General features: G+C 46.7%; 1 pseudogene; it reads left to right on the top strand.

The window, feature by feature from the left end:
• Positions 1–7,719: 7,719 nt before the first annotated feature.
• LOC131838967 (heterogeneous nuclear ribonucleoprotein A1-like) lies at positions 7,720–8,759 on the top strand (annotated as a pseudogene).
• The last annotated feature ends 5,104 nt before the right edge of the window (positions 8,760–13,863 follow it).

The raw sequence follows: 13,863 nt of genomic DNA, 5'->3' as shown, positions 1-13,863 counted from the left end.
TCAGGAGATGCTAATGCCTCCAGAAACCAGAGGAGATGGGAGTAAGATGGACTTTAGAAGCCAAAGATCTCTTTTCCTGATAAATGCAATTTCCACCAGGGGGCAAGGGACAAGGTCCTGGGGACTTGAGGGAAGCTTCTCAGCAGTGTCCTGCGAAGGGTTCAGGGGCCACAAGAGGGCGGCAGAGAACAGCACTCCGTGCAGAGTCAGCCTTGGGCCTTGAGACAGGGCTGGGCTGCCCAGACTGGGAAGTCTGGGGCTCCTGCAAGATCCCAGGAATTTCTGAATGTGGGAATCCCCTCCTGCCACGCTTCCCACTGGCATCCCTTATTCAGTTCAGTCCCTAAAATGCCATCCCCTGCTCCAGCCCTTTTCCATTTTCTGGTCCCCAGCCCTGGGGCTGCTGGCACAGAAGGGCCACCTGGCTTTTCCTTTATGGTTGGACAGCAGGTGACATCCCACTCCCAGAGGTGATGCCTCACAGCTGCCCAGCTGAGAACTAGAGCCAGAGCTGGAGCTCACGTGTTCTTGATTCCCAGTCCAGGGTCTTCCCATTGGTGCTGACCTCGGCTCCTCAAAGAAAGCATACTTCGTAGGCCCCAGTGGGAAACCAGCTCACAGCCCTGCGTTTACACACCCATGTCAGAGCACCCCTGTCCCCACGTGACATATGCTTATACCCAGAACTGGGACACAGAGGACTGTCAGCTACTGAGCAAACATGTAGATCACACAATCCCTGCTCTGCATACCCCCACCCTCAGCATACCCCACCTCTGCTCCTCAGAGCCCCACAGCCTTGCCCCTCTCCTCCGACTTCCTGAGCTGCTGGAGGAACTTCTCCTCATTCATCATTTGCTCTTTGCCCTGTATTTCCAGAGGCTCCTTCCCTCTGTAGACCGGGAAGCCCTCTCCCCTTTCTCATCTGCTCCCTCCTACCACATCCCTGTTTCCAGTTCCCCTGGCACTGTCTGGGGTGACAGGAGAACCAGAGGGAAAACGGGTGGTCTCTGAGCTCTCTTCTCTGAATCTGCCCTGCTGATCACCACCCTCCTGCCCAGGAAAGGTCTAACCATCTGTGACCCACCAGGCTTTACCCCACATCCTCTCAGTGTCCCTACACTCTGGCCCACTTCCCATCCAGAAGAAACCCCTTCCATGCTGGGGGTGCTGAATTCATCCTCATGGAGCAGGAAGTGCCACAAGTGTAACTGAGCTAGACTCAGTCAGAACTTCCCAGCACAAGGGGTCTGACAGCCTCAGCTGCTGTGACCTTCAGTAAGAATGCAAACATGGCCTCACCAGAAGCTTCCAGAAGATAAGGACTTGTTCTGCACATTTCTAGGTAGGACCTACAAGAGACAGAGGTTTTCAGTGTGACTCTGATCATTCCAGCCTCAGCAGGGGGCACACAGGGACACCTGGGGACTCTCAGTTCCTTAGGCAGAATGGCTGGAGCCTAGAGTTAGGAGAGCAGCCTGGTTACATCAACCCAGTTCCTGGGGATGGGGCTGGGGGAAAGCTGGCCTGAACCCTCCACTGTCTGGCCTCCCTCCCACCCTAGCCCTGCCTTTTTATTACCCTCCCTGCCCAAAGAAGGGTCTCTGAGCTCTTCCAATGTAGCCCTGAGAGTAGGCCTCGGGATGCAGTCTCCAGCCAGCCTCTGACCCAGGACCCTGATGCCATCCTCCTGTGCCTGGAAAGACAGAGACACCCACTGCTCAGGATCCCTATCCCCCACACCCAGTACTAACAGCCTTCCTCTCCTCGCTCCCCCCACCCTCACCCTATAGGACAGCCTGGAACCTGCTGGAAATTTCCACAAATCCAAGACATCTGCCACTATGGGTCTTCAAGCTCCCCTAGGACAGCACACACACACACACACACACACATTCACACTCATACATACCTAAAATTACATACTCTCATATTATACACACATACATACACATCACAAAGTTTCTCACGTGTATGCAACACAAAGACACATACTCACAAACTCATTAACAGGCAGGCATGCAAACCCAGACTTACACACTCTCACACACTCATCAAACGTACTTGTGTACACATACATGCCACTCTAGTCCTTTCTTCTAAGGATCCAGAGCCCAGTCCCCTAGAACCTAGAGATCTAGAACGTCCAGGGGAAAGCAAGGAAACTCACAGGAAAGCTATTTCCAGTTTTGTGGCCCACACCGGAGCTCCTCTGCTCTATCTCCCCTCCTGCCATCAGGGTCTCCAGGACTGTGACCAACACTGTGGGAGTGCCACCTGCAAAGATAACTCAGTCCTTCACACAACAAATACTTCAGAGTACCTACCTGCCACCCTCCTCCCCACCCACACCCCAGGCCTGCAGCTGAGGCAGACACAGAGAAGAATAAGGCCTTCTGCCCTGTGGTGTGAGGGAAAGATCAAGAGCTCAGGAGCCGAGGACCTGAGTTCAAATCCTGCCTTTGCCTCTTCATATGCTGTGTTACCTTGGGTCCTTGACATAACCTCTCTGAGCCTCAGTTCCATCACCTGTAAGGTGGGATTATTAAAGTTTACCTGATATCTCTGTGAAGATTAAGACAGGTAAAGTTTCCACCAAAAACGTGTCCACTGATGGAAAGCCCCCACGCTCCCTTCCCTAGGCCCTGTGGTGAGCATCTCCCCAACATCCTTTGGGGCTGCTGTCCCTGAAACAGAAACCCCATCTTCTTCAGCTTCAGTTGCACTCACCTAGGGAAACTTGATCTCTGACTAGGCAAGCTCCCGCTGACTCTCCCTCTCCTGCCCCTCACTCCTCACCACTCTTGGTCCCTAGTGCCTCTTGCCCCCTGGCAGGTAGCCTTTTTCCTAACAATTTTTAATGCAGCTGGCCACAGCGAAAAAGTTTGGGATGGAGCACTCAGCCCTCACATCAGTAGGATATAAACGGTTAATCAGCCCCAAGGAGCTGTCCTGCAGAAAGTCACCCCTAATGTCCCTGAATTACAACAATTCCAAGACATCCTTTACGGACAGTGTGGGACACAGTTATAGAACAGGACTTGCTGTGATAAGCAGTCAAGGGAGAGATTGTGTTGCCCACGAATACTAAACAACCCTTTGGAAGAAATCCCACTAGATTTTGTGCTCAGAGCTGGGAAGCAGCCCAGCCCACCCACACCCAGATGGGCACCCCTGCAGGTGCCTTGGGCCAGGGAGAGCTGGGATCTCACCCCTACCCCTGCTGCTCCGGTGGCCTCCTCAGCTCCCTGCTAGTCTCCGACCTCAGCCTGAGCAAAAAGTGGCTCTGAGGTCTTACCTTCCTGGGACCCTCCAAGGACCCACAAAGAGCTTTGCTTTCCCTGCCACAGCCTTACTCCTTACATCCGTCTAGACTCAGACTGCTGGGGAGCAGCTGCTTGTTTCCCCTCCTCCCAGTGGGATCCTCCTCCAGTCCTCCTTCCAGACAACTGGCCACACTGACCATCTCTGAGTTTCCATCTGCCATTGCCCATCCTGGTGCCTCCACCTCCTCCCACTGTCTACCCCCTTCCCTCTCACCCCTCCCCTGCCCACCTCCCTCTCTGTCCCCTTCCACCTGGACAACTTCTCACCCTACCCAGCCTGCCTCCCTCCACTCCTGGCTCACCTCCCCAGACAACCCCACTTCCCAGTGGGCTCCACCTTCCGTTACCTCCCTCTCTCCACCTGGCTACATCCCACCACTCTGCCCCATATCTGTTCATTTCTTCATCTGCTTTCACACCTCTCCCATCCTTCAGAATCTAGGGCATAGAGCAGGGCTCAAAATCCAGGGGAAGGAAGGGCATTTTCCCCATGCTTCCTCCTCCTGCCCTCTGCCTGCCCTCCCTCCTCTCTTCCTGCAAGCAGACCAAGTCCAGTTAGGTGTTAAGGAGGACTGAAGAGACATCTCTCCATCAGTAAAGTGATGGGCAGGGGTGTGCAGAGGAACAGGATAACCAGAGGAATACCTGTGGTACTTCCTTCCCACATGAGGAAGCCCCACCCACTACAGCAAGCGCAGCTTCCTCTTGAATGGCATGGGGGGGGACAGCCCCCCACAGCTTGGCTCCCCCACCCCAGGTCCAATGGGACCCTAGGCAGCCCTAGGGCCTCCAAATGGCCTGATGACCTGGTCACCCCAAACCCATTCTGTATCAGGAGAGGACAGAGACAAATGGTGACTGTTCCCCATCAGGTGATCCCACCACCTCAGCCTCCACTCTGGGTGGAGGGAGACTCCCCCTCACTCCCAGCGCAGGTTTGCAGAAGAGAAAGACCCTGTGCCTCTTTTCTCCCAACAGATCACTGACAGCGGAGAGCCCAGCAGAGGGCGCATGGTTAGCAATGACCCTGTGTGTGCAGGGCAGGACTGAGCTTCCACGTGGAAGCCAAAGATCCCCCCAGAGTCTCTCCTCGTTTTCTGCTCCTTTGCTCTGTGCCGTCTCCCTCCCCCCGCCACATCTTGCTGAACCCCAGCACTCCTGGGGAGAAGATTTCCCTCTGTGGGTATCTTTCATGCTGTTCCTCTCTGTATCAGGCCCAGGATTTCTGCTTCAGAAAACAAGCAGCACTGTCTGCTCCCCAGAAGTTCTTCCTCTCCTCCCGCTTTAATCCTTCTTGTGCTATAAGGTACCAAACTGTCCACAGAAATTGTAGGGCTCTTTCCCAACCTTCCCCTTCGCTCCCACTTCTTCAGCTTCCCCTGGTATGTCCCAAATACTTGGTGCCAGATCCCAGGCTTCAGAGGGGACTTCTGGACCTGAGGGTCAACCCAGGTGCCCAGGAGTCTGAGTATCTGCCTGGCCTGCAAGGGGAAGGCAGGGCTTGGTTACCAGAGTGTGAATGGCCGGAGAACACTTTGGAGCTCTGTGCACACAGCAGGTGTGTAGTAAGTGTGAAATGGCCCACTGAAGAGCTGGGCTTAGGTTGGTGAGAGAGGGTGGAGGGGAAGAAATGAGGCTGGACTAGTTTGAAATGTCTCTTCCCCATTCTCCTCCCTTCCCCTCTGGGCCACCTGGAGAGAGTGTGTTCTAATTCAGACCCTGAACCTGGCTGTCCTCCCTAGGCTGAGGGGGTGTCCTCCTCTCCATCCACTCCATCCAGCCCAGCTCAAGACACCAGGACACCCACCCCCAAGAGCCTAGTCACTGTTCCCCCACCCCATCTACACCACACACCTTCTTTTTGGCCAAGACTCCCAGATCTCGGAACCCCCACTTTGCACACTAGCCTAAATACCCTCATTCTGGCAGAATCTAAGTGAGCTCTTGAAGCTCCTGAGCCCCGGCAATCCACCTAGTTATCTTTAAACTTCAGCCAGCACCCTGAGCCCACATAATTACTAATCTTTCTTAGTATATCCCTAGTTTGCACACCCAAAACATGTTATCCCAACAGGAAGCAAGGTCAGGAAAGGGTTAGTGGCTGTAAAGCTGCAGGTTTCAGAGTCCTCTTACCTTTAGCCCCCTACCAAGCCTTTCTGAATGGAACCCCTGCTCTGCAAGAGATCGAAAGGAGAACTTCCAACCTGTCCCTGGAGGAGTGGGAGAGGAAAGGGAAGGAAGACCCAGATAATGAACGAGTTAGCTGAGGTTACTGGGATACTGGGGGACTGTCTGCTCCTCACAGACTGGATTGACTTCAGCCTTGGAGCAAGGAACCAGGGATGACCAGGGTCAGGTGGTCTCTAAAGTCAAGCCCAAAAGCCTGAGCAGCTCCCCAAGAACAGAGCCCAGAACCCACTGAGACTGTGCTGGGAGGTGAGAGGGAGTCTCTGTGACAACAGTTAGTCTCTTTGTGAACTTCTGCCTCCATCTCTCGCCCAGCTCCTCGCATCCTGGGGCATTATTTTAGAGGCCTCTACCTTGATCTGTCTCCAAGTCTCCAGCAAGACCAAACCCCTTAAACCCTATTTTGTCTGCAGACTCCTAGGCTGGAGAAGAGGGGACAGGGTCCATCCTGAGGCAAGGGGAAGGCCCTGACTTCCTCTCTTCCCAAAACAGGGGGGAGGTTGGGAATTGGACCAAAGAAGGAACCAATCCTAAGCTTGGGTTGACAGACACACACCCTGGTGGGAAGGCTTTTATTCTCCTTCTGATTTTCTTGTTATTATTCTTCGGATTAGAAACTGAATTAACTCATAATTATAGTAGGGTAAATATATGATAGTGACTATAAAGGATGGTCCTAGCCTCACTGTCTAAACAAAATTCCTTGTTATTCTTGTTCACGAGACCCTGTTTATTTTCTTCATGGGTTCATCACACTCTGGAATTATTGAACATTATATTTGTTTTCTAGCTTATTGCCTATATCCCTCTAGGAAAACTCTATATTTGAATGAGAGAAAGAATGAACAATGACTGGGGGGAGGAGTCAAGATGGCGGAGAAGTAGCAGGCTGAGACTACTTCGGCTAGTAGGAGATCAGCTAGATAGCTTATCTAAAGATTGCAAACCCCTGCAAATCCATTGGCAGATCGAAGAGAAGAACAACAATTCTGGAAACAGAAAAACAACCACTTTCTGAAAGGTAGGACTGGCGGAGACCTGAATCCAAAGCGACGGGAAGATAGACCCCGGGGGGAGGGGCTGGCTCCCGGCAAGCGGCGGAGCAACGGTGCACAAAATCAGGACTTTTAAAAGTCCTGCTACTTCTCCGCCATCTTGACTCCTCCCCCCAGTCATTGTTCTGCTGAGGGACATCGCTCCAGAGGCTAAAGCAGGGTGAAGCCCACACGGGGTCAGCGTGGCCTCAGGTCCCACAGGGTCACAGAAGGATCAGGGGTGTCTGAGTGTCGCAGAGCTTGCGGGTATTGGAATGGGAAAACCGGCTACAGAGACAGAGCCAACAGTAAGCTCGCAGCTTGGGGTTACCTTAAACCACCCAGAGGCTCGGTGAGCGGAGCGCAGCCGGAGGTCAGGCAGACGAGAGTAACTGGGCGCTGTTCTCTGAGGGCGCACTGAGGAGTGGGGCCCGGGGTTCTCGGCTCCTCTAGGCCGGAGACCAGGAGGCCGCCATTTGTATTCCCGTCCTCCGGAACTCTACGGAAAGTGCTCAGGGAACAAAAGCTCCTGAAAGCAAACCGAGCGGATTACTCAGCCCAGCCCATGGTAAGGGCGGTGCAATTCCACCTGGGGTAAAGGCACTTGAGAATCACTACACCAGGCCCCTCCCCCAGAAGATCAACAAGAAATCCAGCCAAGACCAAGTTCACCTACCAAGGAGTACGGCTTCAATACCAAGGAGAGCAGCAGAATTCCAGAGGAGGAGAAAGCAAAGCACGGAGCTAATGGCTTTCTCCCTGTGATTTTTTTTAGTCTTGCAGTTAATTTAATTTTTTTCTTTTTTCATTTTTTTTTTTCTCGCCTTCTGGTAAATTTTTTTTTTAACTTTTACCCTTTTCTTTTTTAACGTTTTTTAACCAGTTTATCTAATATATAAATTTTTTCTTTTTTATATTTTTCTTTATTCGTTTTCTTTTCTTTAATTCTTTTCTTTTCTTTCTTTCGTTTTTTTTTTTCTTTCTTCCTTTTTGAACCTCTTTTTATCCCCTTTCTCCCCCCTCACGATTTGGGATATCTTCTGATTTGGTTAAAAAATATTTTCCTGGGGTTGTTGCCACCCTTTTAGTATTTTACTTGCTCCTTCATATACTCTTATCTGGACAAAATGACAAGATGGAAAAACTCACCACAAAAAAAAGAACAAGAGCTCCTTTCTGCCTGTGGATGCTGCTGAGTAAGCATCGTTAAAGTCTCCCCTCCCACCGCCGTCATGTCTAAGTCAGAGTCTCCCAAAGAGCCTGAACAGCTGCGGAAGCTCTTCATCGGAGGTCTGAGCTTTGAAACAACCGATGAGAGTCTGAGGAGCCATTTTGAGCAATGGGGAACACTTACGGACTGTGTGGTAATGAGAGATCCGAACACCAAGCGCTCCAGAGGCTTTGGGTTTGTCACCTATGCCACTGTGGAGGAGGTGGATGCAGCCATGAATGCAAGGCCACACAAGGTGGATGGAAGAGTTGTGGAACCAAAGAGGGCTGTCTCAAGAGAAGATTCTCAAAGACCTGGTGCCCATTTAACTGTGAAAAAGACTTTTGTTGGTGGCATTAAAGAAGACACTGAAGAACATCATCTAAGAGATTATTTCGAACAGTATCGGAAAATCGAAGTGATTGAGATCATGACTGACCGAGGCAGTGGCAAAAAGAGGGGTTTTGCTTTTGTAACATTTGATGATCATGATTCTGTAGACAAGATTGTCATTCAAAAATACCATACTGTGAATGGCCACAACTGTGAAGTAAGGAAAGCGCTCTCTAAGCAAGAGATGGCTAGTGTTTCATCCAGCCAAAGAAGTCGAAGTGGTTCTGGAAACTTTGGTGGTAGTCGTGGAGGTGGTTTTGGTGGGAATGGCAACTTTGGTCGCGGAGGAAACTTCAGTGGTCGAGGTGGCTTTGGTGGCAGTCGAGGTGGTGGTGGATATGGTGGCAGTGGGATGGCTATAACGGATTTGGTAATGATGGAAGCAACTTTGGAGGTGGCGGAAGCTATAATGATTTTGGCAATTACAACAATCAATCCTCAAATTCTGGACCCATGAAAGGAGGCAATTTTGGAGGCAGAAGCTCTGGCCCTTATGGTGGTGGAGGCCAATACTTCGCCAAACCACGAAACCAAGATGGCTATGGTGGTTCCAGCAGCAGCAGCAGCAGCTATGGCAGTGGCAGAAGGTTTTAATTACTGCCAGGAAACAAAGCTTAGCAGGAGAGGAGAGCAAGAGAAGTGACAGGGAAGCTACAGGTTACAACAGATTTGTGAACTCAGCCAAGAACAGTGGTGGCAGGGCCTAGCTGCTACAAAGAAGACATGTTTTAGACAATACTCATGTGTATGGGCAAAAAAACTCGAGGACTGTATTTGTGACTAATTGTATAACAGGTTATTTTAGTTTCTGTTCTGTGGAAAGTGTAAAGCATTCCAACAAAGGGCTTTAATGTAGATTTTTTTTTTTTTTGCACCCATGCTGTTGATTGCTAAATGCAATAGTCTGATCATGACGCTGAATAAACGTGTCTTTAAAAAAAAAAAAAAAGAACAAGAGGCATTACCGAAGGTTAGGGACCTAATCAATACAGACATTGGTAATATGTCAGATCTAGAGTTCAGAATGACAATTCTCAAGGTTCTAGCCGGGCTTGAAAAACGCATGGAAGATATTAGAGAAACCCTCTCGGGAGATATAAAAGCCCTTTCTGGAGAAATAAAAGAACTAAAATCTAACCAAGTTGAAATCAAAAAAGCTATTAATGAGGTGCAATCAAAAATGGAGGCTCTCACTGCTAGGATAAATGAGGCAGAAGAAAGAATTAGTGATATAGAAGACCAAATGACAGAGAATAAAGAAGCTGAGCAAAAGAGGGACAAACAGCTACTGGACCACGAGGGGAGAATTCGAGAGATAAGTGACACCATAAGACGAAACAACATGAGAATAATTGGGATTCCAGAAGAAGAAGAAAGAGAGAGGGGAGCAGAAGGTATACTGAAGAGAATTATTGGGGAGAATTTCCCCAATATGGCAAAGGGAACGAGCATCAAAATTCAGGAGGTTCAGAGAACGCCCCTCAAAATCAATAAGAATAGGCCCACACCCCGTCACCTAATAGTAAAATTTACAAGTCTCAGTGACAAAGAGAAAATCATGAAAGAAGCCCGGGAAAAGAAGTCTGTAACATACAATGGTAAAAATATTAGATTGGCAGCTGACTTATCCACAGAGACCTGGCAGGCCAGAAAGAGCTGGCATGACATTTTCAGAGCTGTAACGAGAAAAACATGCAGCCAAGAATACTATATCCAGCTAGGCTATCATTGAAAATAGAAGGAGATATTAAAAGCTTCCAGGACAAACAAAAACTGAAAGAATTTGCAAACACCAAACCAGCTCTACAGGAAATATTGAAAATGGTCTTCTAAGCAAAGAGAGAGCCTACAAGTGGTAGATCAGAAAGAACAGAGACCATATACAGTAACAGTCACCTTACAGGCAATACAATGGCACTAAATTCATATGTCTCAATAGTTACCCTGAATGTTAATGGTCTAAATGCCCTGTCAAAAGACACAGGGTATCAAAATGGATAAAAAAACAAAACCTATCTATATGTTGCCTCCAAGAAACTCATTTTAAGCCCAAAGACACCTCCAGATTTAAAGTGAGGGGGTAGAAAAGAATTTACCATGCTAATGGACATCAGAAGAAAGCAGGAGTGGCAATCCTTATATCAGATCAATTAGATTTTAAGCCAAAGACTATAATAAGAGATGAGGAAGGACACTATATCATATTCAAAGGGTCTGTCCAACAAGAAGATCTAACAATTTTAAATATCAATGCCCCCAATGTGGGAGCAGCCAACTATATAAACCAATTAATAACAAAATAAAAGAAACACATCAACAATAATACAATAATAGTGGGGGATTTTAACACTCCCCTCACTGAAATGGACAGATCATCCAAGCAAAAGATCAGCAAGGAAATAAAAGCCTTAAACGACACACTGGACCAGATGGACATCACAGATATATTCAGAACATTTCATCCCAAAGCAACAGAATACACATTCTTCTCTAGTGCACATGGAACATTCTCCAGAACAGATCACATCCTCGGTCCTAAATCAGGACTCAACCGGTATCAAAAGATTGGGACCATTCCCTGCATATTTTCAGACCACAATGCTCTAAAGCTAGAACTCAACCACAAAAGGAAGTTTGGAAAGAACCCAAATACATGGAGACTAAACAACATCCTTCTAAAGAATGAATGGGTCAACCGGGATATTAAAGAAGAATTGAAAAAAATCATAGAAACAAATGATAATGAAAATACAACTGTTCAAAATCTGTGGGACACAACAAAGACAGTCCTGAGAGGAAAATATATAGTGGTACAAGCCTTTCTCAAGAAACAAGAAAGGTCTCAGGCACACAACCTAACCCTATACCTAAAGGAGCTGGAGAAAGAACAAGAAAGAAACCCTAAGCCCAGCAGGAGAAGAGAAATCATAAAGATCAGAGCAGAAATCAATGAAATAGAAACCAAAAAAACAATAGAACAAATCAACGAAACTAGGAGCTGGTTCTTTGAAAGAATTAATAAAATTGATAATCCCCTGGCCTGACTTATCAAAAAGAAAAGAGAAAGGACCCAAATAAATAAAATCATGAATGAAAGAGGAGAGATCACAACTAAAACCAAAGAAATACAAACTATTATAAGAACATACTATGAGCAACTCTACGCCAACAAATTTGACAATCTGGAAGAAATGGATGCATTCCTAGAAACATATAAACTACCACAACTGAACCAGGAAGAAATAGAAAGCCTGACAGACCCATAAACAGTAAGGAGATTGAAACAGTCATTAAAAATCTCCAAACAAACAAAAGCCCAGGGCCAGACAGCTTCACGGGGGAATTCTACCAAACATTTAAAGAAGAACTAATTCCTATTCTCCTGAAACTGTTCCAAAAAATAGAAATGGAAGGAAAACTTCCAAACTCATTTTATGAGGCCAGCATCACCTTGATCCCCAAACCAGACAAAGATCCCATCAAAAAAGAGAGCTATAGACCAATATCTTTGATGAACACAGATGTGAAAATTCTCACAAAATACTAGCCAATAGGATTCAACAGTACATTAAAAGGATTAACACCACGACCAAGTGGGATTTATTCCAGGGCTGCAAGGTTGGTTCAACATCCGCAAATCAGTCAATGTGATACAACACATCAATAAAAGAAAGAACAAGAACCATATGATACTCTCAATAGATGCTGAAAAAGCATTTGACAAAGTACAGCATCCCTTCCTGATCAAAACTCTTCAAAGTGTAGGGATAGAGGGCACATATCTCAATATCATCAAAGCCATCTATGAAAAACCCACCGCAAATATCATTCTCAATGGAGAAAAACTGAAAGCTTTTCCACTAAGGTCAGGAACACGGCAGGGATGTCCATTATCACCATGCCATTCAACATAGTACTAGAGGTCCTAGCCTCAGCAATCAGACAACAAAAGGAAATTAAAGGCATCCAAATCGGCAAAGAAGAAGTCAAATTATCACTCTTCGCAGATGATATGATACTATATGTGGAAAACCCAAAAGACTCCACTCCAAAACTGCTAGAACTTGTACAGGAATACAGTAAAGTGTCAGGATATAAAATCAATGCACAGAAATCAGGTGCATTTCTCTACACCAACAACAAGAAAGAAGAAAGAGAAATTAAGGAGTTAATCCCATTTACAATTGCACCCAAAACCATAAGATACCTAGGAATAAACCTAATCAAAGAGGCATAGAATCTATACTCAGAGAACTATAAAGTACTCATGAAAGAAATTGAGGAAGACACAAAGAAATGGAAAAATGTTCCATGCTCCTGGATTGGAAGAATAAATATTGTGAAAATGTCTATGCTACCTAAAGCAATCTACACATTTAATGCAATTCCTATCAAAGTACCATCCATCTTTTTCAAAGAAATGGAACAAATAATTCTAAAATTTATATGGAACCAGAAAAGACCTCGAATAGCCAAAGGAATATTGAAAAAGAAAGCTAAAGCTGGTGGCATCACAATTCCGGACTTCAAGCTCTATTACAAAGCTGTCATCATCAAGACAGCATGGTACTGGCACAAAAACAGACACATAGATCAATGGAACAGAATAGAGAGCCCAGAAATACACCCTCAACTCTATGGTCAACTAATCTTCGACAAAGCAGGAAAGAATGTCCAATGGAAAAAAGACAGCCTCTTCAATAAATGGTGCTGGGAAAATTGGACAGCCACATGCAGAAAAATGAAATTGGACCATTTCCTTACACCACACACGAAAATAGACTCAAAATGGATGAAGGACCTCAATGTGAGAAAGGAATCCATCAAAATCCTTGAGGAGAACACAGGCAGCAACCTCTTCGACCTCAGCCGCAGCAACATCTTCCAAGGAACATCGCCAAAGGCAAGGGAAGCAAGGGCAAAAATGAACTATTGTATGGACTTCATCAAGATCAAAAGCTTTTGCACAGCAAAGGAAATAGTTAACAAAATCAAAAGACAACTGACAGAATGGGAGAAGATATTTGCAAACGACATATCAGATAAAGGACTAGTGTCCAAAATCTATAAAGAACTTAGCAAACTCAACACCCAAAGAACAAATAATCCAATCAAGAAATGGGCAGAGGACATGAACAGACATTTCTGCCAAGAAGACATCCAGATGGCCAACAGACACATGAAAAAGTGCTCCATATCACTCGGCATCAGGGAAATACAAATTAAAACCACAATGAGATATCACCTCACACCAGTCAGAATGGCTAAAATCAACAAGTCAGGAAATGACAGATGCTGGCGAGGATGCGGAGAAAAGGGAACCCTCCTACACTGTTGGTGGGAATGCAAGCTGGTGCAACCACTCTGGAAAACAGCATGGAGGTTCCTCAAAATGTTGAAAATAGAACTGCCCTATGACCCAGCAATTGCACTACTGGGTATTTACCCTAAAGATACAAATGTAGTGATCCAAAGGGGCACGTGCACCCGAATGTTTATTATAGCAATGTCCACAATAGCCAAACTATGGAAAGAACCTAGATGTCCATCAACAGATGAATGGATCAAGAAGATGTGGTATATATACACAATGGAATATTATGCAGCCATCAAAAGAAATGAAATCTTGCCATTTGCGACAACGTGGATGGAAATAGAGCGTATCATGCTTAGCAAAATAAGTCAAGCAGAGAAAGACAACTATCATATGATC

The sequence above is a fragment of the Mustela lutreola genome, chromosome 8 (assembly GCF_030435805.1).
Source record: "Mustela lutreola isolate mMusLut2 chromosome 8, mMusLut2.pri, whole genome shotgun sequence".
Classification (NCBI taxonomy): domain Eukaryota; kingdom Metazoa; phylum Chordata; class Mammalia; order Carnivora; family Mustelidae; genus Mustela; species Mustela lutreola.
The sequence above is the reverse complement of the archived record's forward strand: the minus strand, read 5'-3'. Positions and strand labels throughout refer to the sequence as shown.